The 22116-nt window shown below is 35.7% G+C and overlaps 1 long non-coding RNA gene across 2 annotated transcripts in view; it reads right to left on the reverse strand.

Annotated features, from left to right (window-relative positions):
• Nucleotides 1-1244: 1244 nt before the first annotated feature.
• Nucleotides 1245-22116, reverse strand: part of LOC111095086 — a 96227-nt gene continuing 75355 nt past the window's right edge. For both annotated transcript variants that reach the window (XR_005356575.1, XR_005356576.1), the window contains 2 exons: nucleotides 11802-11871; nucleotides 1245-1292 (listed from right to left, as the gene is read on the reverse strand). This is a non-coding gene — a long non-coding RNA (uncharacterized LOC111095086). The remainder of the gene's footprint in view (nucleotides 1293-11801; nucleotides 11872-22116) is intronic.

Consider the following 22116-nt stretch of genomic DNA (forward strand, 5'->3'; position numbering starts at 1 on the left):
TAGGAGTACCAGATTTTCTTTATGCCTTTTTATACTTCCACAATGAAATCTTATCATTTCTTTATAATCAGCTAAAAGGATAAATGGTACAAAAGTTTAAGATAGGTGTCCATCTTTTTATTAGGTTTTATGGGAACGGATATAAAAAAAAAAAAGTGGTGGGCATTTTCTCATTGTTCCTGACATGTAATTATGAGAGGAAGACAGAAGAAGTAGGAAAATGGAAATATGTAGTTAGTTCCCTGTGGGTGTGTTAATTTCTTTACTACTAGAAAATACACACTAAGCAGACTTTTGTGGTTGGAAGATAGATTCATAATTTAAGAATGAGGATGTTGGAAGCTACTCAGCAGTCATTTGACTTCCAGCAGGACTACATGAACACTAGTATTGTATTGTCTTGTGGCTGAAAGAATAGCCCGGAGGAAGTTATCCTGAGTAATTTCCATGTGCTTTGTTTATGTTGTGGCCTGCCAGAGAGTTTTCTGTAAGTACCGTCATGAGTCTCGAGTGCCAGCAGGCTCCCTGGCCTGATGCATGTTCCAAGATGCTAGAGTCACAGATTAGACACACAGGAGTACATATCAAATTCTGATGAGCATCTCACTAATTACGCTCTCAACGTTATGTAACTACCCAGAGGTTCAAAAAAGAAAGAAAATAAGTCCTGCTTGTTTCCCCACATACATAACTTACACTGATACGTTTTTAAATAATTTCCTGGTTTCCATAGTATAATTTTGAGATTTAATAAAGATAAGTGGGCAGGAAAAGACAGGAAGCAAGGATCAGTACATTTTTTTCCCATTTTTCCCAAGTAACAAAACAGATTTGATCTGTCTCTAAGAGTATTATATTTGAATGAGAAACCACCACATACTTTAAAAAGTCACTGACTAAAAAAATCCTCAAAAATATCTGAGATAAAATCCGGTTTTCTGATTTCTAGTTGGGTGACATTGTGAAGTTATATAACCTCTCAGTTGCAGTTTCCTTTTCTGTAAAACAAGAGTAATAAAATCTACTTTATAGGGCTGCATGGACTTTAAATGAGATTGTTTGATTGGAAGTGCAATACAAAACATTAAAAACATATAGCACAGTTAGTTCTCTATTGTCCTTTATTAAAAAAGATTTTATTTATTTATTCACAAGAGAGAGAGGCAGAGACATAGGCAGAGGGAGAAGCAGGCCCCATGCAGGGAGCCTGATGTAGGACTCGATACTGGGTCTCCAGGATTACGCCCTGGGCCGAAGGCAGGTGCTAAACCACTGAGCCATCCAGGGATGTCCTTTAAAAAAAAAAAAAAAGATTTTGAGATTTTATTTATTCTACTGCCCTTTCTTTTTTAATTAAGACCTGCGGTCTGTAATAGTATGGGACTTTGTATCGAATTTCATGCGTTCAAATCCTAGAACAGACATTTATTGACTGAGTTGAGACCTGGGTTTCAATTTTTTTCATCTATAAAATGGAATATTATCTATATAAAGTATAGGATGGCTGGCTGAGAGTTTTGAATAGAATATGGTGAATTTTTAGACTCTTATCATTTATTTGCATATAATTATCACAACTGTTCCTAAAAAGCATGTACTAACAGAGAGTAAATTTCACAGGATCACACAAGTGTTAAGATGTAAAAGGCCATACTTAACTAAGAGCCTTTCTAATATCAAAGTCTCTCCAATTTTTTCATGCCGCTACCTTAGGATTGTGGCAACTGGAAGCTACCCCAAATTATGCTTCTAGGTGGCTTCATTGCATTGGATAAATTGGATAAATTTATCTGGACTTCTGTGTCATCTGTGTTTCTGTAAAACAGAAAGCTGTATGAAGTTAATTCTTTGTGATTTGGATTCACTGGAGGTTATGGGTTCCTCCAATCTTCTCAGGAGCAACTTCATGGAAAATTGAGACAAATTAGAAGGTTCTATCTCTTCAGCTCCTTCAGAAAGAAAAACTTTTCAATAGAAAAGAGATAATAATCTATTTTTTCTCTCATTTATATGCTTCTGATTTCATTTGCACAAAATATTACATTGTTGAAAACAAGCTTGAGAACTGCTAGATTAGATATTCTCTATTTTTTTTTATTTTAATTCTAGGGGTACCGGGGTGGCTCAGATGGTTAAGTGTCCAACTCTTGATTTCAGCTCAGGTCATGACCTTAAAGTTGTGAGATCAAGCCTCACCTTGAGCTTTACAAGGGCATGGAGCCTGCTTAAGATTCTCTCTCTCAAAATATAAAATAAAATGTTTGATTCTAATTAAATATCTTTAAGGGCCACGGATTCAGAATAAGTAACGGATAAGTAATCAAATGAATACTTAACCATAGAAATGTTTACCTGGAGGATATGCTCAGTAAGAGTGGATGGGTGAGGCAAATTTGGGGACAGTTGCTTGTGCTGCTATTTCTGATAAAAATTAAGTACTTGGATCAAAAGAGCAAACATGAAGAAGATTAATTAAACTATTTGAGCATGTCTAAGAGAGTAGTAGACAGCTTAATAAGTAAGTATATTAATAAATACATAGCAACCAAAAGAAGAGTTGGAATCAACCAATTAAAAAGCAGATGTTCTGGGAGCACCTACAAACCAAGTGAAGTGCGATAAAGCATGAAGAAGCATAATCAAATATTCACCAAAGTCACTGATAAAACCTGTCCTGATCACTCATGGACAGATGATTGATGCAGCCGGAGGAGCAAGAAGGCACCTCCAGGGACCTTGAGGTTTACAGCTAGAATTTGAAGGCTGTAAACAAGGACATGAACATTTCATCCCATCTTCTGATTGATCCACTCATTCATCCAGTGATTCACTCAACATACATTTACGAAGAATGATATAGTCAATGAATAACTGATAGGAAAGTTATTGAATAGTCAAATTGACTTTCTGGGGCTATTACTTATGATATCAAAATCATGGGTTCTCAGGAAAGGGTAGAATTCACCTAAAATAGATTAAAGATAATGTTTGGGGAAAGATTCAATAATGTAACGAGTGAAATGTAAAACAACACTACCCTGGGGTGGGGGGGCGGGTGGCTGTGCGCAGGGCAGGGCGGGTTGTGCCTAATAAATCAATAAAACTAGATGCTGTGGGGAATAATCTGTTACTCTTGAGTCCTGTCCATCTTCCTTACTGCTACCCTAGCCATACTCTCTACCTTGGGATTCTAAAATCGCCCTTCTAACTGGTCTCTGCACTTCTTTCTGTTCAACCTCTGACTATTCCTTACTTACAAAGAAGCCAACATACTCTTTTTAAAGCTAAAAAGATTGTATCCTGTCCCTCTGGTAAGCCTCCAGTGGCACACTATCCTACAGAGATTCTCTCTATACAGGCCCTACTTCACTCTGATCTCAGTTTGTGCCACTGACCTCTGTCCACAAATACTGACCCATGTATGAACTTTGGTCTATTTCTCAAACCCTTCAAATCAATCCAGTCTTAAGGCTTTTGTACCGCCTATTCCAGCTGAGTTAAAATTCTCTTTCCTGTCATCTTTCTATGGGAGAGTCCATTCAATGGAGAACTAATTCTAACCTAAGCTTACATATAAATTTCTCAGAATGTTTTGCTGGACCATCAGATCTGAAGTAGTTCCTCAGACACTTCCTATTTCATCACTCTGACTCTCTACTAGACCTGTGAAATTATCATTTGTATCTTCATTCAGTCACTATATTCTCTAAATCTAGCTGTTATCTGATAGAGGCTTAATACCTATCTACTGAGGTGTATATATAAATGTATATATATCACAAAAAAGCCAAAGGTCAAGGTTATTACCAATCCAAAATAATAGAACAGTGTCAGAAACAATATCCATTGCTTAAGATCATTATTATAGATGCTTGAAATATGTAAAATAAGCAATGCTTATCTAAAATTTTCACGGAGACAATGTTTTCTCACAATTGTTAACCGAGAGATTGTGAGATTGAGCTTTTGTCGAAGAAACGTCAGTGAAAGAACACTTCACATTAGAAAGAGATCTAAAAGAGGCATGGAAAGGAGAATATGCAATACTCATATTCTATACTATTTCATTTAATCATAGAAATAACTCAGGAATATTTTTAAATATTTTATCCCTGTTTATCAAATACTGGAACCGAGACCCAAAGAAAATGAGGACAATCCTAATGACATAGAACTAATGGTGAAGGTATTACTTAATTCATGTTCATCTAATTTAAAATAGTTTCCCATCAGGCCAGATATAAAACACCCTGGAAAATGTACTTTAAAAACAACAAACCACTTCCTTAAAGTCAAGATCTTATATGGAAGCCTAATATGTAAAAAAAAAAAATAATAATAATAATAATAATAATAATATGTAAAACAAACCAGAAAAAAGTGAAAAACTCTTCTTTTTGTATGGATTTCATTGAGAGCTGAATTTTCCTTTCAGAGCATTTCACATGTTTCTTGTTTATATTTTCATATGTCCAGGCAAGTTTAGTCAAATCTAAAAGGCTTAGATGTCAGTCTGTCTTCTAAAAGTCACTTCACCGTTTTGTGCTCTGTACATTTCTCCATTGATTTCATTGACTTTTCCGAAATTCATTTAGAGGAAGAGTGTAGGGACAAGGATATTGTTGAGAAGAAAAATTTTTTTTTAATTTAAAAAGATTTTAAGAGGAAATTCATTTTAAAGCCTTATTCAGTTTTACTTGGACTAGATGTTCATTTGGAATGCTTTTAAGTCGGTGAGTGGAAGTGGTGCTACAGAACTACTGATCCATTTATAGATAATTTCCAAATGACATTATCATTTTAAAGTTATTACAACCTCCCAATACTGATCAGTTAGAGATAAGGATAGATACATACATACATACATGGATACATACATGCAGAAGTGTTCTGATAGTCCATTCTTCTTTCTTCAGTTTATGTTCTACAATCATTATTATAATTTTTATTTTTGGGGGATTCTTGATTATTGACTCAAATAGAAAATATGAGGGTGAGAAACATTTATCTCCTGAAACAACCAAGAAGAATGCTGGCTGCACAGTAGTACGTGGCATGGGCAGCTCAATTTTGATGCACAAAATTAGGATATAGTTGCCTCTTTTATGCTCCGAGAGGAAATTAAGACATTGGATCCCAGCAGGGACGTGCATGGTTGTACTGGTGGTGGAATGACGGTTTGTATGCTCAAGTGCCAAGCTGAGGTGAATGTTCCCACTATCATGGCCCTAAGCTTCACCTTTCCATAGCTGTTGGTTGGCCTTCCAGGCCTTGGGATTCCCACCTTGAATTCCACTTGGGATTCATCTCTAGCTCTGAAGCTCTATTTAAGAACTACCTTGGGAATCCACTATGTTGCAGGCAGAAATCCCAAAGATTTCCATTTTCTTTACCTTTATCCAGGGTTTTTTGTTTTTCCCAACAAATCCTCCAGTTCTCCTCAAGTGATTGGATTGTAACCCTTTCTCCAACATGACACTGCCTGCATTGTTTTCTAATAATACTACAAGCATCTAGGAAACTAAACACTTTTTTCTTAAATCTTAAAGGTAACTTATCTCTCAACTGTGACCAAGGGGAATTTCTGGCTTTTCACTTGAATATTGGGAAAAACATACTTTCTGGATAGGTATCACCCTTTTAATACATTTTTTTTATAGTGCCTGTAAGATTAGTTCTACTCTACATCACACCCTATCCCTAAATCCTTTTCCTTGGAAGCTCTTCAGGATTGTCGTGTTTCATCTGGAGCTTCATAGTTCTGCTTCAAGGATAAGTCACCGAAATGCTCACCTCACACACAAAACAGCAGTTCAATAATTGTCCATGCCATTTTCTCCCAGGCACTTCAGAATACATGGGATGAGATTCATACCTAGCAATTTTTTCTTCTCTACTTTTTGATCTGAGAGTAAATTGGTATCATTAATCCTTACACTTGAACATTTTTTATAGTACTTCCAATTATAAGTTATAAAAACAGTGATCATCCTTGTACCCTAGTCATTTTTTATTTCTTTATATTATACTATTTTATTTAAAAATATTTTTTAAATACGTTGCTACACTATCCTATATTTTATTATACTATACTATCTTATCTTACCTTTACTTTTTTTTGTCTATTTTCTATCTCACGAATTGTATTGAGAAATCATTGAGAAAAGGAACTGTTTGTATATCAATCATTGTACACTGATATGTCCCAAGCACTTTGAACATTTTGCAGCCCATAAAATCTCCTCAGATTTAAATCACACAGGTCACTTTTTTTATCTAAAAAAGTCATTAATTTTTCATTTGGGGGGTACCATACCATGTAATGAGTAACTACTATTAAATCATAGGACATTCAAAGAACATAATCAACAATATATAATCATTTGAAAAGTCAATTGACCAGAAAGACATTTCCTTTTAATATTGAATTTTGCCTCACTGTTTTTGAGTGGAGTCCTCTTTTCAAACCATCACAGGATGCAAGCCAAAATATCTATTTAAAAACTTATATGTTCTGTTTTTCACTTGTTCTAATATGTCTTTTATAATTGTTACATTGTAACTATACCACAATCTTAACAATAAAAAATCAGTACTAGAAGGAAGTACATGGATAGAGTGAAATTGTCTGAAAGAAAGTTCTCAGAATATGCTAAATTGTTCTCAAAGTAGCTTTCAGCTTGTGATGCACTATTTATTTCCAGTCAGGATTATTGAACCATTTGGTCAATGAATCCAGTACGTAGGTGAGAAATATAGATCAGTTCTTCCCAAAGTTCTTTGACAATGGATCAGTTGCAATATCCAGTAGTTTGAACAATACCAGAAGTTTGTCAGATGTAATACATTACTAGGATTAAAAAGGTGGCAAAATATGACTTTGTAAACAAATCAACCACTGAGTTATGAAAATATAGTCATATGCTTTTTATTATACATGAAAAAAACCAGAGAATTGCATCATCTCATTTTATTAGTGTATATATGTAAACCATCTTATGAAATGTAACAAATTTATTCTGAAATTACCTAATATGATACATGATACCATTAACTAAATCAGAAGTCAACAAACTTTTTTTTGTTTTGTTTTGTTTTTGGTAAAGGGCCAATGGTAACTATTTTAGCTTTTTTGATCTATACAAGTCTGTATCATAACTACTCAACTCTACCATTGCAGCACAAAAGTAGCCGCGCACAATACGTAAAAAATGGGTGTAGCTGTGTTCTACTATTATTGTATTTACAAAAGCAAGAAACTGGTCTTATTCGGCCTCAGGATCATAGTGTGCCAACCCGTGGACCTAGATTATTAACTAGATTGTAGACAATGCAGTGGTTAGGTAGTTAGTATGCAGTATATCAATGCAAGGAAATAACAACCAGGCATTTGCTCAACAGAGAACTGATGGGGCATTCTTCAATATGACCTATCTATTTTTTAAAGGCAGATTAAATATATAAAAGCTAGATGAATTTTACAGGTATATGCTATATTTTACCTACAACAAAAAATATATTTTGGCTAAAAACTGTGGCTACCTTATAGCAATTTTCTGCTTTTTCCTTCTCTTCGTCCCTCCTTTCTTTTCCCCATCTTTGACTTTATTTTCCTTTGCTTTTATTAACATCTTATACAATGCAATTCTTTTCCCAACACAGTTCAGGAAATTCTTTTTGAGGTGAGACAGGACAGTAGTGCATTTTGTTTTATATAATCACAGGTTTTTTTGTTTGTTTGTTTTTGCTTTTGTTTTTACTTTCAGTGCTTGTGTTCTCGGGATAACTGAGTTTTTCACTTGCTATGGCTCTAATAACTTATTTTTTAATTTATTGGTCAGGGGTAGCAAGCTAGCAGAAATTATTTAGATCTGATGTAGAAAGGTAATGTTCTTCAAAAATGTGATGTTAAAAAATTAAGAAGATTCAGTTAGTAAAGACAGCAGTCACTTACAATCACTAAATAACTATTATCCTTGCTCATTTTCTATTTCCTATGTGTTCATAGAGGTCTGGAAAATTTAATTCCACTCTGTTTTTACAGACAATATTGGAATGCAGTCTTAAGCAATTTCAAACGGATTCAACATGTTTGAGATTTGGTGTGACCTGAAGTCCTTTCCTCACTTAGGATTTACCAGTAACAGAAAAGCAGCCAGGTGGAGAAAACAAAACAAAACCAACCACAACAAGAAACCTTTAGGGGAGTCCCCTCCATTTACCATTCAGGAAATAAAGCTAAATAGGCTAAGGTGTTGGGAAACAGAATACAGGAAATCTACAGAGACAGGAGGACAGAAAGCAAGGAAACAAAACAAAACTCCATAATCATACCTCAGTCACCCAGGAAAGCAGTCTTTCTTCATGACTGAATACCAGAGCATCATATTAGACTTCTTTTCTTACATGTTATATTGTTATACATGAACAATATAAATGATTGACCAAAGCACCAATTTGGTCCTAGATTTTGCTTTAGTTTTATACATTTTATTTATTTATTTATTTGAAAGATAGAATGAGACAGAGAGCCTGAGCTGGGGAGAAGGTGAGGGGCAGAGGGGGGTCCATCCCAGGACCCTGGGACCATGACCTGGGACCATGACCTGGGCCCAAGGCAGACACTTAACTGACTGAGCCACCCAGGCGCCTGCATATCTTCTTTCTTTAGAAAATATTAATAAGGAGCTTTCGGAATCACTTCCTGGAAACTGATTTGCCCCAGAGTTGTTTTTTTGTTGTTGTTGCTGTTTGTTTGTTTTCTGAATCATGGATACTTTTAATTCCAATAATTTTTCAAGCTACAAAACTTCAAATCAGTTTCTCTTTAACTTTTCTCCTTTCTCTCCCAACCAGTAATTCCCGAAGCTCTCTCAATGATGGCTCTTATTTGCATGGATTGAAAGTTTTCTTCTTATTCATTCTAACTCTGTCTGCCTTATCCAGGCCCTCATTATTTCTGTTCTGAACCACTGAAACAGCCTCAATTCTGTCTTTTTTTTTTTTTTAAGATTTTATTTATTTATTCATGAGAGATCCAGAGAGAGAGAGAGAGAGAGAGAGAGGGGCAGAGACACAGGCCAAGGGAGAAGCAGGCTGCATGCAGGGAGCCCGATGTGGGACTCGATCCTGGGACCCCTGGGGTCGGCTCTGAGCTGAAGGCAGACACGCTTAACCGCTAGGCCCCCCAGGCATCCCTGAATTCTGTCTTCTAATTCTGGTTTTCCCTCATTCCACTCCGAAGTGGATCCATAGCCCCAAAGTCATTTTGTGACAATACAGAGCTGAGCAAGTTAAGGTATTGCTTTAATAGTTTAATGTCTCCTCCACTCCTTTAGGCAAAGGTCCAACTATAGTCACCGTTATATACACAATATATGATTTTACATTGCCAGGGTTTTTGCAGGCTGTTTCCTGGGTCTACATTGCCAAGATCCAAAATCTCACTTGTCTCTTGAATCTCTCAATGTCTTCCAAGGAAATGACTACTTGTCATAAATAAAGCAGCATACAAGTTACATTTTGTCTGAAATTGTGCAAGGCATCATGAGTTCAGCACCTCCCTCTTCTATAGGTTACGATAAAAATAATGCAATATAGTAGCCTCCAAAATCAGTTATTATATAGTTCATCAAGGAAAAGGATAATACTTTATTCAGGCCACAATGCCTAAGGCAGTTCACTGACCACATAAAAGTATTTGGGGTTCAGATATGCATGTAGAAAATGCACCATCTGCCAGAAACAACTAAAAACTTATTCCATCTCAGTGCTATAGAAGCATTTCAGGAGCTGAAGAGTAACACAATGGACACCAACTTTGATGTCAGGCTGTCCAAGTTTATATATCTGGATCTACCTTTAATTTTGTGGTAGTGGCCAAACCACCCAGACTAGGTCTCATTTCATCTTTAAAAAGGGTATAATTAGTACCTACAGATTCAACTTTCAGACCTATCTGGATCTGCTATTCCTCAATGAATAATAGCAATTATTAACTAGATTTCAAAAATTTCTCATTTATAGCCATTTTAGTGCCTCTTCACTGAAATCTCTATTAAAGGCCACTGTAGGAGTAGTTCATCAATAACTCTGTGTTAAGAGCTTCGTTTTATATTTGAGAGTTTATAAATGCCAACTAGATTTAGAAACTTGGATCTAAATTTCTTTCCTCTCTCAACTGTTTGGATATGAAAATAGAGATTTCTTAACAAAATGTATAAATGTTTGAATTTCTTTCTCACATACAAGAGTCATTTTTTAAACTTTTAAGCTACAGATTTAGATCATACAGATGCTTTTCTACATTGTTTTGAGTAGTTCTTTATGTATTTATTCCTGGTGTGTCCTAATCACATAAAAAACCTAAAAGAAAAATTATACCTTATTTACACTAAAACAGTCTCCTAATTAATATAGGGTTGTAATAAAAATTTTCTGGTGTAAGTATACATTTCCTGGTATACTTTAGAGAAGCTTAATCTATTTCTTAACTTTTTGTTGGCTGCCAATATTTTTTTTCTAATTATTACCTAATTATTTTTGTTTATATGATTGTATTGATTGTATTTCCTTTCAAGGATAGGCTCATATAGTTGTTATTTATAATTTGACTATGAATATTTGTTCAAACCTGCCATACTTTTGTATATTTCATTACTACAGAGAGTTTTTAGTATAATAAAGTGGAATAGTCTCTTAATTCAACATGTACCTTGATTCCATGTATGTCTTTTATTTCTTTCCTGAAATATTTATTGTGGTTCCATATGAAAGGAGCCTATGGTCAGGAAAAGTATAAAGTTTTTATATGAATAAAATTATCCTTTTCAATCTACAAATAAAAAGTATGTGAAGTGGAGAAAGAACAATTTTTCTGGATAATTAGAAAAAATCATCTTAATAAACAGCTAAACTCAATGTTATACTAAATCTTTACTAATGCTTCTTCCTTCTTTAAGAACAAAATAATGCTCATTTAATAAAAAGTATACATTTAGTGTGCATTGTCTTCTAGTTTATGTTATTTGAAAACTCCTCATGGTTTTCAATTATAACTAATCAGTGGGTAAATTTAATGCTTACTTAAAGAGTATGAAGTATGATTCAAGTATTGTATTAGGTTCTATTGATCAATGTTTTCTTCTCTAGTAGGCTTCCGTGACATTTAAGATTCATCTTTAGTAATCTACATTTTTTTTTCTTCAAAATTATACTTAGATATCAGCCAGAAAAAAATTCACCTACAATACTGTTTTATCAGAAACTGGTCATATGCTGTTTTTTTTGTTTTTTTTGTTTTTTTTTTTGGTCATATGCTGTTAATAAGAATAGAAGGATACTACAAAGAATGTTGTTGACAGCTTTATATCTGTCAGAAGCTAAGTTCATTTCCTCCTTACTTCAATTTTTTTGGAGTATAATTGTGTAAAAATTTATGTAATTCACATCACAAAATTTGTCTTATTAAATTTGTAGTTATTTATTCTGAATTATATGTATTAATGTTCTATCACCGAAATGCTTAAGTAAATTTTTTGAAAGATTATAACAGTAGTTCAATGAACTAGGAAAATTATCCTATAGGATTCCAGATAGGTAATATTAGTGACATATTTAAAGTGGTGATAACTTTAACTTTACACTTATTTTCAAGAAATTACATTTTCACAATCTTTTTTTAAGTGAAGCAGTTGAACAAGCTAACAAACATAAAAGATGTCTTCTAAAAAGAGGTTTTATGTCTGCAGTCTATTAAAAGAATAAATGATCTTTACTTCAATATAGATTAATTGACTTACCCCTAGGCCAAATGATATTTTCTCTCAAGGACAAGAGATCAGTTAGGGAGTCCAAGGTTCATTTTGTTAGCTAAATGAAAATAAATTGGTGACAACTTAGAGTCAGCGTCTAAGAACTTACAGAGAATTACTCTAACTTGAAAGGGAGATTAGGCATTCTATAAAGAAAGATATCTCTCTCAAAAATGCAAACCTGGCACTATTTCTATCAATCATATCTGTAAATCATTGGACACACAGACACACACACATACTTGATGCTCAGCCAGTATGTTCCAGTGTAGTGTAATAGGTCCTTATTACTTCTCATTTATTTTGTATTCATTCTGTTTACTTTATGCTTATGCCTCTCTAGTCATTAAATTATTTGATTATCAGCCCTTTTTATACATACACACATATGTGTGTCTGAATGAAAGGATCACATACTATGAAAAATCTTTCTGAAGATGCAATTAATACTAAATGGGAATTGAAAATCAAACTCTTCCTAAAGTGGTGTTTATTTGAATGCAATTCTTTTTTTATTAAGATTTTATTTATTTTATTCATGAGAGACACAGAGAGAGAGAGAGAGAGAGAGAGAGAGGCACAGACACAGCCAGAGGGAGAAGTAGGCTCCATTCCATGTTGAGAGCCTGCCATGGGACTCATCCCGGGTCTCCAAGACCACACCCTGGGCTGAAGAAGGCTCTAAACTGCTGAGCCACCCGGGCTGCCCTGAATGCAAGTCTATATAAATGAAAAAACAAAACAAAAAAACAACCAAACAACTTGCTCTTAAATAAGCTGAAAGAATATCCAGGATAAAGACAGGTTTATGGGGGGTAAGGAGAAAAGTCTGAGGTATATGGTGTATATGGAAGACTCAAAGAGTCATTGACATATGATAAGTGTAAAGAGAAATATTTGGAAGTAACATTAGAGATCTTTGAATTAGCTAAAGAGAAAAGGCACTCTCTGAGAGTCAATGAGAATCATTGAAAATGACTGAAAAGAAAATAGGTATGATCCAATTAGTGATTAAGGAAGATTTACATCATCCACACACATACAGGGTTCAAGTAGTAAATTTAGAGGACCAGACTACATTTTTCTCATTTAGCTTCAGTGTTTATGAAGAAATAATACCAGTAAATTGAGCTCAAATCTGCTCTATAATTCCACAAACATAAGTCAGGGAAAAACATTTTTTTTTTCATTTTTGAGCTCAAATACTCTCTTTTCTGACAGTGCGTGGTTGGTTACTAAATTTTCTTTGTTATATGTATATGAAAAAGGTTGGAATGGTGGACTCTAAAGTAATGCATAGAATTTAACTTACTCACCATGCATCTTTATCTTATTCTCCATGAGAGGAATTGGATACATATAAACACATAAAGTAAGCTGATCAGTTCTTTTATTCAAGGCCAGAGTAATGGAATCAAGTTATGGTTGATTATAGAGTTAATTTTGCTACTAAGGTCATAGTTAATAAATGATTATAGTTCTAGATATAAAAGGAAAGTCGAGAATCAAGCGGAGTTGACATATCTAAGTTCAACATTGGGTCAAAAGTTTTGGGAGTTAGGCTGAATAAATAAGTAAAGGCAGCACGGGGAGGGGTGGTGGTAGTGGTGAGGTGGAATGGCTGGCCGCTTAAAGAAAATGGAAGAAAGGAGCCAGAATCAAGTGAAGAACAAGGGTAATTTTATTTTTTCAATACCAGCACCTAGATCCAACAAAGCCAATCTATGTTGACATAACCTGAACTAAATAGTTGTTGGTGCTTTGAGATCTCATGCTGTGGAACCCCGCAAATAAAGATGAGAATGCTGTAACATTTGAATCCAGTGAATGAAATATATCAAGAGAAAAATAAATACCACAAAATATGCTAAGAAATTGCAGATTGTTCTCCCCAAAGAGATATGAAAATACTCTTCTGAAGCAAAAGAAAAGTCAAACAAAGAGAAACATTGCTAATTTTCTTTATCTGGGAATTTCATCAAAGGCTTAGCATTTTGGGGTTTGTGGTTAACATGATTCATTGCTTGTGTCCATGCTCTGCCTAGATTTTCTTAAGTTGCCCTCTAATTTCTGCTTAAGAAATTATGGTCAGCAGTTTTAATGGTTTTGAACCCAAGGAAGAGGGAAAATCTTTTTTAAAAAATACCAATTGTTTAACCGTATCTTTTGGTAATACAAGAAACAACATGACAGAAAAGTCTGATCATAAAAAGTGTCCACATCCAATCACAGTCCTACTGTCCTCTTCTGTGTGCTCTCTAGTGACCTGTATCTGTTTTTTTTTTTTTAAGATTTTATTTATTCATGAGAGACACAGAGAGAGAGAGAGAGAGAGAGAGAGGCAGAGACACAGGCAGAGGGAGAAGGAGGCTCCATGCAGGGAGCTGGATGCGGGACTCAATCCTGGGTCTCCAGGATCACAACCTGGGCAGGCACCAAACCGCTGACCCATCCAGGGATCCCTAACTGGTATTGATAGAGTCTGGAAGACCTAGCTACTCCTGACACACTATTCTTTAACTATGTACTTTTAGCCCATAATTCTAAGAGCTCCTGAAATTCAATTTTCAATCTGTTTAAACCTTTTTATTATTTTTTTTTTAAATTAGCATTTTCTTTTCTTTTTTTTTTTAAGATTTTATTTATTTATTCATGATAGTCACACAGAGAGAGACAGAGAGGCAGAGACACAGGCAGAGGGAGAAGCAGGCTCCATGCTGGGAGCCCGACGTGGGATTCGATCCCGGGTCTCCAGGATCGCGCCCCGGGCCAAAGGCAGGCGCCAAACCGCTGCGCCACCCAGGGATCCCTGTTTAAACCTTTTTAAATCTCTCAAATGGGATTTATTATTGAGGATTCCCTAGAGTCCTTGTTGATACTGAGTAATTATAAAGCTTTATAAGAGTAATGCTGTTATGACCTGTGATTCAGATCTTATACAATGAAAACAGCTTCAATACATTAAAAAAAAATTTTTTTTTTAGAAGTTGCTTTGGAAGCCATGGGCCTCAGTATAGACATGGGCAAGTTCGAGAACCACACCACACACAACCAGTCATGAAAATGGCACAGACACGGCATCAAGAAATCCTGGTCACAAAGGTATGAATTCTTAAGGAGGAAGACCCCAAGTTCCTAAGGAACATGCACTTTGCCAAGAAGTGCAAGTGCTTGAAGAAGATGTAGGCAAATGACGTGAAGGTCCTGAGTGTACATGCTGAGGTCATCAGTGCCCTCATCAAACCCAAGGAGGTCAAGCCCAAGATCCCAAAGGGCAGCAGCTGCAAACTCAATCATTTTGCCTACATCCCTCACCCCAAGCTTGGAAAACACACTCATCCCCACATAGTCAAAGGTCTCAGGCGTTTCCCGCCAAAGGCCAAGGCTGAGGTTCAAGCCAAGATCCTGGCTTGCAGCTGTGACTTTGGCTCCAGCTCCTGCTGGTTCAGGCTCCCAAAGGTACCCAGGCCCCAACAAAAGCTCCAGTGTAGAGGTTTCTGTTTGCCAGAGTGAAGACGGGAGGACTGGTGTAACCCCTGGGCTTCTGTCTGCATGGGGCTGGTGTCCTCCTGTGTTATTTGTACAAAGAAACCTGTAGCAGGATCCAATTTTTTTTTTTTAGAATTTCTCACAATTTTGCTAATTCTTCATTTTAAGGGAATCTATCTATCTATCTATTTATCTATCTATCTATCTATCTATCTATCTATTCATCTATCAACCTATCTACCTTTGGAAAAAACTTTTCCTGAGTTGTTTGAAAGAATAATTAACCGTGTAAGTTTTGCATTGAACTATGCAAATATGAAGTGCCACCTATAAAACTTGTTTGTAAAGAAGAATCAAAGCACAAGCTCAACCTGAGAAAAACAAACAAAAGCTGATTATGAATGTTCAGAAACAGTCAGTGTCTGAGCATGGAGGAGAAATATTACTCCTGCACATCACTTCTATAAAGACTAAGACATATTAATAGTAATTCTATAATTCCATAACTCTGTGATTACCATTCTAAAGAACAAAGGATAAAGTCCTATGGGTGATTTGGGAAAGTATATGAGTTATATAGAGAGATTAATAAAAAAAAAAGAAAAAGCTTTTCACTGGGCAGCCTGGGTGGCACAGCGGTTTAGTGCCGCCTTTGGCCCAGGGCATGATCCTGGAGACTGGGATCGAGTCCCATGTCGGGCTCCCTGTATGGACTTGCTTCTTCCTCTGCCTGTGTCTCTGCTTCTCTTTCTCTCTTTCTCTCTCTCTCTCTTTGTGTGTCTATCATGAATAAATAAATAAAAATCTTAAAAAAAATCTTTTCACTTAAAGGAAACTCATTAAAAAAAAAAGATAATATGCCTCTTTTACATGGAATTTTATTAAAGATCAATGTAGATACAACCAAGGAACCATAGGCTCAGAAATATCTCTTCTTTTTTCTCCTCTTCCCCTATTTCATACATCTACCCACCCCACTTTCCTCTGGGAGCCGCCAGTTTGCTTTAGTATTTATGAGTCTGTTTCTGTTTGTTTTTTAGATTCCACCTATAATTGAAATCGTATAGTATTTGTCTTTCCCTGGCTGACTCTTTTCACTTATCATAATACCCTCTAGGTATGTCCGTGTTTTTGCAAATGACAAGATTTCATTATATTTTATGGCTGAGTAAAGATGTGAGATGTATCTCACATCTTCTTTATCCATTCATCTATCGATGGGTTGTTTCCATCTCTTAGCTGTTGTAAAGAATGCAAGAATTCTGTAATAAACATAGGGGTGCATATATCTCTTCAAATTGGTTTTTTTGTTTTCTTTGGCTAAATACCCAGCAATGAAATAACCAGATTATATGGTATTTCTATTTTTAATTTTTTTAAAAACCTCTATACTGATTTCCATAGTGGTTGCACCAATTTACATTTCCACCAACACTGCACAAGGGTTTCCTTTTCTCCACATCCTCACCAACACTTGTAATTTCCTGTGTTTTTCATACTAGTCATTTGGATTGGTGTGAAGTAACATCTCATTGTGGAAGTCACTTTATTTTCTAGACATAAGTCAATTATATACACATTTGTTCCATTCCACTAGAAAAGTAGTAGTTAAATCTACTTGCACATTACAAACTCCCTAGATTTTTAAGGATCCAAGCCCAGGCTCACCCATGGAGAGTCTAATGTAATTGTTTAGGAGTAGGACTCAGAGATCGTTAATTTTCTAAGTGATATTAATGTGCAGAAAGCTCGGGGAATCATTGCATTAGATCGAGGGGATGATGATTGTGTTAGTTTATTCCGCGCTGGACATTAAAATAATCTTTTTATTTGTATTATCTCATTTAATCCTTCTAGCATTCCTACACTGCAGAAATAATCTCATTTTGCTGTTGAAACAAGCAGAAAATTTAAATACATAATTTGCCAAAAGCAATGCAGCTTAGAAATGTTGAAGCAGATGCAAACTAAGGCTTTATGAATTTAAAGCCTGCATTCCTAAGCATTCTTATTATCTAATTTCTGCATCTAGGTTACAATAATAGAAGCATCCTGGGTTTTTTCCTATCTATTTTGGCCCAAAGGTGCCATATGCCATGACTCAGGGCAATTGTCATCACTTCTTCGGAATTAGGTAATATGTGAAAAACCTAGAGGATAATGTAAAAACTTTTAGCCTCCTCCAGCATCTGGTGAATAGACATGTTTTGTGAGTTGCAGGAGATATGTAAGATTTTTCTTTAAATTATTAAAGTATATAAATATTGGAAATTTTGCTTTAAAAATTAGATTACAAGTTTCTCTTAGAAGTTATGAAATCTGTACAATTCTGAACCTAGACAAATGAAGGTCTATAGCCATAAATGGGCTGTCCTTTCTCCTGTATTTGCCATATTTCCTACAGTTGCCTATTGTCTCATATGCCAGTGCTTCCTCAAAGATTAATCATGTTCACACGATTAACCGGAGGGTCCTATCAAAATGCAGATTCTGATTTGGTATGACTGGAGTGGAGGCAGAGATTCAGCATTTCCAGCAAGTTTCTAGCTTGTGCTGATGCTCCTGGTACTCAGACTACACAACTTGAATATCAAGGTCATATAATATCTTTAATACTTATTTGCACTACTTGACCTTACTTAAATCAATTAATTTCATGTCTTCTACTTATATAATCTTTGTACTTATGTAATCTCACATAAATCAATTCACTCCTGCTTTATTGGATAAAAACAAAAATATGGATTTATAATTTTTTACCTTCTTTTTCTAGAAGGTGGTGTTCTTTCTAAGCCTATTACTTGGAATGTAAGAAAGGATAAAAATACATTATAGATTTAGAGCTTAGGTTCTCCAGCCCAAATTCTCACAAGTGTCATTAAGAAAGCCATTTGATACCTCCACACACAGTGTGCTGGGTTGTAAAAGAGAAGATGCAGAGAATTATTTCAATCACTGAGCCTAAGTTGACCCACCCAGAAGGGAGGTATAAGTCCAGAGTTTCACAAAGTCTCCAAGGGTTACCCACTCAATTTCAACAAAAGGCCAGTTTCAAGACAACAGCTGCTTTCCAATGGTGTACATGGCAGCCATGTCCAGGAAACAACAAGTCTTAACAAGGGACACCTTATGTTGCCAGAGATTCCAATTATTAAAATCCTGTCATAAAGACATCTAGTTCAAAGTGGTCTTTAGGGTTGAGGGGTCCCCCAAATAATAACAATTTTCTATAGAATCACTTTGCACTTTGCACTTACGGGATGGGGAGTAACAAGGATATAAACCATCAATACCAACTGAAAATTCAGGGGTAGAAGGCATTAAAACAGTACACTGAAGTGGCCCAACTGGTCACCCCCACTGGTAACGTTCGCTCTTACTATAAACAATTCTCAAATGCCATTAATTGACTCCATGCCCCTTTTGCACGTGAGCCTAGGCAGGATGTTTACTTGAATGTATACGACAGTGAATGTATACCACAGTGCCATAAAACCTTGAGTCCCTTCCTTCCCCAACTTTTCCAGCCTAACTGGATGTGTGCACATGACCTTCAGTGCTTCTAGAAAATAGGACATCAATCTTGTTTCTATTCACATTGTCATTATAGCAGTTACATTAGGGCATAAAAACTGGGAATGATCAGGTGCATGAAAGATAAAAACAGTTCTATTCCAGTAAGCAATACACATTTGTATTTGGTTGCAAGCACTATGACAACAGCAAGTAGCTCAATCAAATGAAACTTCCATATTTTCTGTTCACTCCACATCCAATATTGGGCACTATCTATCTCAGCTTTGGATATATCTGGATTTTATACCGATAGCCACATTGCTTTCCAGCTGTGTCCATGGGATTTATCCTCCTTAGCTGATTTGGGTTTGACTCAGAGTGGTACTTCCTTTTATCAAATTCACATGAACCTGGGGTTCCCTTACTTCTTTTCTAAAATAAGATCTAAGTTCTTACCCAGTTTTGGTCTAAGGGCTAAGTGAGTTTCCAAGGTAGGAGGGGTGATTATAAGATTTTATGTACATTTTGTTGGGCCAGTTTTTACCTCTCCCTTAGATAGCCTTTGTCAGCATTGTAAACCCAACTTAGGAGAATAGTATACCCAGATAACAGTAAACCTTGCATATATGGTTTCTACAGAGAATGGTATGTCACAGCAAATCTCCCTAAGAGAGTCAAAACTCTGTTTTAGCAGCGAGGACCCACTTCAAAAAACTATGAGCTCTTTTACTGTTATCTCCAAATGGATTTAAATCTAACTTGATAGAACATACTGGGGGCCAGAGGTGGGCATGTGTTTTAAGACAGTACAACTATTTTCATTATTTAAAAAAAAAATTTAAATTCAATTAATTAGCATATAATGTGTTACTGGTTTCAGAGGTAGAGGTCAGTAATTCATCAGTCTTATATAATGATGCTCATTGCATCAAATGCCCTCCTTAATGACCATAACCCAGTTACCCCATCCCCTCACCCCTTAAAATAATAATAATGAGACAACCATACTTATATGTAAAAATAAATATCAGGTTGGATAACACCATTAATATCTCAGGCAGATTTTTTTTGTAAACCGTAATCCTAAACCCAGAAGACAGAGAGATGTAAAGTAGGGCCTCCTGTATGAGATTTTTCTCCTTTCTGCAATTGTCCACTGCTTTGAGTGTGGAAGGTGTTAAGAAAGGGAACAGAAGTCAGGATGCTTAAAGCAGCCCAAATTTCTTCTTTTGGGTCCACTTCATTCCCCTGAAGAAGCTTTAGAGCAGAGTTGTTGTTACCTGTTCACTCACCACTGTAGTCCTGGGCTCTGTCCCATTTGTTGTATTATGCAATCTGTCAACAGCAGCATGGCAAAGAGCAAGGCCTTGACTCAAAAGTTTGATCCTAGATAATTCTCTGGCAATGGCTTCTTACCCTTCTTCTGTCTTCTCCTACCCCAGGGAATTCTTAAAAGTCTTTATGTTGATTCTTTCTATCCATTCAAAATCATTTTTTCTTCTGTGGCATCTCTAAGGTTGGACGAGGGCAAGAAGCCAGCAGCCTGACCTAGTGTACCATCTTGACAGCAACAGCATCTTTTTTCCTTTTATCTTTTTAGAGCTGTTCATTTTCTTGTCCATTTTGGCTAGAATTGATAAACTCATCCTCACTGAGTGATATTGAATGTCACTCTTTTTACTTACTATGTAATTGGATTTAAAGCTGATCCTGTTAGGCATTAAATAATCAATATATTATTTTTTCTTCTTGTTTTTGTTATTGCTGCTTTTTTGTCTCACCACTAGAAATGGAGTTAATATTTTTTATTCTTTCCTATTTCACTCTGTTATAAAATATAAGCACCCTGAATCAAGAGAAATAGTAAAATGCAATCTGGATTGAATTTCATGATAAAAGGTATTTTTGAAGCAAAGAGATTTTTTAACAGTCAAGAATTTTTTCATCAATAATGTAAGCTGCTTATTTTAAATTGCAGCACTATTACAGATGTGCATGATAAATTGCTCCTGAATGCATGCTATCCTACAGATTTGAAACATATGAGTACGATGAATATCATATTGGCTATGAAGTAGCATAGCCTTACAGACAAGCTTGACAAAACATAGAATGTATTCTATTACTAGCAAGTGCTATCTTGCCATTTAACAAGGAGATTATTGTAGAAATAAAAGGGAAAGGCCAGCCTTGACTTCGTTAAATCATGAATTCATCATCCTCCTTGATTTGTTCTACTAGATTCTAATTTGGACATCCAAGAACACCCCTTTGCAACTCAGAACCACTCCATCCTGACTTTGCCTGGCAGGTTTTTATGCTTGGACTATTTCTGGTCTTATGCTCTTCAGCAAAAATCCATCCATTCTGAAACCAACTTTCAACTAGTGTTCCAATGTATTGAGATTCCTACCTCTCCTTTATCAAAGGTAGTTTTGGGGGAAGTAACTGATTAAATCAGTGTTTCTTAAAGTGCGGCCCAAACTCAAATACAATTTTCAAGTAAGGTTCAGGGATTGTTTGTTTGTTTGTTTAATTAAACTTCCTGGGTGGTTCTGAAGTGCACAAATGTTTGAGAGGCACTGCCCTAAACTAAAGGAATAAATAGCCATAAAGTGAGAGGCATCAGCTGAAAGGTTATAAAAGAAAAACACTTCGGCAAATTAGACAATGGTGATTTTGTTCTACACATACCATGTTAGTCAACTATCAGACCCATACATAATGCTTGTCAGGAATCAGTTAAAGAGTATTTAAATATTCATTATACACACTCTGCAATTATGCGATTGCTATGTGATTTCTACCTTTTGAATACATAAGATATTCCAAATTTGTTCTTGGTATAAAACCACAGATGAATTAGTCCCATTCTCCATACAATGTAATAGGGAGGCATATGGGTTTGGGGCCACAGTGGAGAATAGGTTTCAACATATGAAACTTGGGGACATGTTATAATCCATGCCTTAAGTGCAATCAGGTTCTTCTCAGAAGTAAAGGTTTCCCTCTAGCCTCTAAAGCTGGCCCTCAACTTTCTGTCATACACCCATAATCTGTGGTTAAGGGAACAACCTTCTATAGTTCTACTTCACCCATTTCTTACTCTGGCCATTTGGGGGAATCTAGTGCTCTTTCTCTGGAACTATGATGGTATATAGGCTTTGGAAGTATCCAGACAGTTTTTAGCCCTGTTTGCCACTCACTAGCCATGCTACATAGAGCATTTATTTTTTTTACTGACATTAAAAAAATAATAATAAAAAAAAAACAAAAACAGATCCTGGTTGGTGTGAAA

Source organism: Canis lupus, chromosome 3 (genome assembly GCF_011100685.1).
Source record: "Canis lupus familiaris isolate Mischka breed German Shepherd chromosome 3, alternate assembly UU_Cfam_GSD_1.0, whole genome shotgun sequence".
NCBI classification, from domain to species: Eukaryota; Metazoa; Chordata; class Mammalia; order Carnivora; family Canidae; genus Canis; species Canis lupus.